This window comes from Chelonoidis abingdonii, unplaced genomic scaffold, assembly GCF_003597395.2.
Source record: "Chelonoidis abingdonii isolate Lonesome George unplaced genomic scaffold, CheloAbing_2.0 scaffold1929, whole genome shotgun sequence".
Lineage (NCBI taxonomy): Eukaryota > Metazoa > Chordata > Testudines > Testudinidae > Chelonoidis > Chelonoidis abingdonii.
The window spans coordinates 1-2,534 of NW_027426190.1; the positions used below are offsets into that span (position 1 = coordinate 1).

A 2,534-nucleotide genomic window follows, 5' to 3' on the forward strand; every position below is an offset into this window, starting at 1 on the left:
CCTTCAAGGACTGAACTCATAACCCTGGGTTTAGCAAAGCAATGCTCAAACCACTGAGCTATCCCTGCCCCCTTTTTGGTGAGCAAAAAAGAAGCACCAAATTTAGTGTGCTAAAGCCATATTTAGTTGCAAATCCAACCAATGAGAATCAACCTTTCTTCAGGAAAATAACTAAAGTACAAATGCAAATCACAATTAAAATTGATTATTTAAATTGAGGTTTCCTGCTTGCTGATTTAAATCATGATTAAAATCAATTATTTAAATCACTTTGATTTCAGACAGTACACCCATGCTGAATGCAGTTGTGCATGGCCATCTTTGAAAAGCAGGTATTGTTTTTTGTCTGTATCTGTATTTCACAATTACTTTTCCAATTTCTATGAATTATTTTATTTTGTAATTTCTACCTAAGATTACTGGTCTAGAGGGAATATAACTTAGTTGGAGAAACTAGTTATTGATGAGTAACCTATTTTTTCTCTATCTTAATTCCAATCTTAAAAGCTAATGTGGGTGAGGTAACACAGCTACAACAACACTCTTAAAAGACAGACATTTTTTTAAAAGTGATTTTTACCATATACTTTCTTTAAACTGGTGATAAAAGAAAAAGGCTGTGCAAATAGCAACAGAGGCAATATTGAATAGTTGTGAACAATAACCTTATTCTTTTAGGCATTTGTAAATACCAATGGAAGAAGACAAATGGAACCAGGCTGCAAGAGTCATTCAGAGGTGCTGGAAAAGATGTATTGTGAGTGTGAAGTACTATTTTATGTTTAATCATTTATTTTAATCATTAAACACTTAAGTAACAATTTTGATATTTTTCTCCTCTATAAACCAAAGTGGTGATGGAAAGTCTGCCAGGAGCAGGAACTCCTGTGGTGTTAATCCCACTTCCAATACAGTTGTCCACATACATAGTGCTGATGCTGGCCAGAAAACATAATAGAGAGTTAACTATTCACAGAAGCCTGCATATACAGTATATTAAAAATGATATATAATTTTATATTGTCAAAAGGAGGTAGAATTCCATAGCTGCCACAGAAAAAAAAAAATCACATCACATTACCAAAGGGGGATGGTGTATTCATTTAGGTGGAATGTGTGGGCTTCCTTCAGCAGTGTTTTGGTCTTCTTATTCTGTGATCTGCACAGTCTACAGTAACGCATAGCATGCAGTGAGGCACCAATTACAATAGCTTTAGGAACAGAGGAACAGCCCTCATCAGGAGGGTGGGTGACTACTGTATTACTGGGGAAAGTTGCCATTTAAAGAGTTGTAAATTGTTAATGATGGGATGATGGTAAAGAGAAGCAAAGAAGGAAGTTGAACAGAACTGGGAAGTGTAAAAGGCACTTAGATACCATGGTGATAACCTAGAGAAAGAAATGGACAGACTTTTAAAAGGTTATTGTAAAAGTAATCCCCTAAGTCCAAAGCTGAGGAAGAAAAGGTGGTCGCGTAAGGAGTCTTACCAAAGAGGTCTTTTCAAGGATAACTATGGTAAATTAGCAGAGTCCTGTGGCACCTTATAGACTAACAGATGTATTGGAGCATGAGCTTTCATGGGTGAATACCCACTTCGTCGGATGCATGTGACAAAGTGCATCTGATGAAGTGGGTATTCACCCACGAAAGCTCATGCTCCAATATGTTTGTTAGTCTATAAGATGCCTCAGGACTCTTTGCTGCTTTTACAGATCCAGACTAACATGGTTACTCCTCTGATATATGGTAAATTAGGAGATTTAGATGTTCTACTTTAAAATTCCCCCTAGTATATGGCAGCAATTCTATGCTTTTAATTTGTATCCATATGCATTTCTTTCTCTGAAAGCCATCTCACTTTTAACTCACTATGACTTAATACCAAAATAAACAATATAAACTTAGTTTTTCAAATATGCACTAGACTCAGTTTTTGTTACACACATTTGACTAAATTCAGCAGTGCTGTAATGTTATTAACTTCACTCTTCAGGACTGGGATGAGTACACCAGGCACAAGTTTAACTCTGAGAGAACCATTTGGTGGATTGTGTCCCACACTGTCCACTGTGCTTCTGTGAAATTCTGTGTGGTTTGGCATGGGAAAACCCTGAATAGTGTCATAACTGTGTTCAAAATGTGGAAAAAATCCAGGAACAACAGTTTTTCTTGGTATATTTATACTTCTCTACAGAATGTCCGTGTCTTTCGATACTACAAAGAACTAATAGGCTTTAGAGGAGTTGGGGACCCTCATCTTCTGATGAAATTCATTGACCCTAGAGAGGTAAGGGCTATATTTACTGATGTATTTTCATTGCTATATCTGTGTACATGTTACACATGTACTGTACAAAATAGTTCAAGATGTTAATTTTAATTTCATAGCATCATAGAATATCAGGATTGGAAGGGACCTTAGGAGTTCATCTAGTCCAACTCCCTGCTCAAAGCAGGACCAATCCCCAACTAAATCATCCCAGCCAGGGCTTTGTCAAGCCTGACCTTAAAAACCTCTAAGGAAGGAGATTCC

General features: G+C 36.7%; 1 long non-coding RNA gene across 1 annotated transcript; it reads left to right on the forward strand.

Annotated features, from left to right (window-relative positions):
• Positions 1–285: 285 nt before the first annotated feature.
• On the forward strand, positions 286–2,283 carry LOC116840184 (uncharacterized). Its single transcript, XR_004377323.2, has 3 exons — positions 286–332; positions 679–757; positions 2,196–2,283. It is a non-coding gene; the product is annotated as an uncharacterized LOC116840184 (long non-coding RNA).
• The last annotated feature ends 251 nt before the right edge of the window (positions 2,284–2,534 follow it).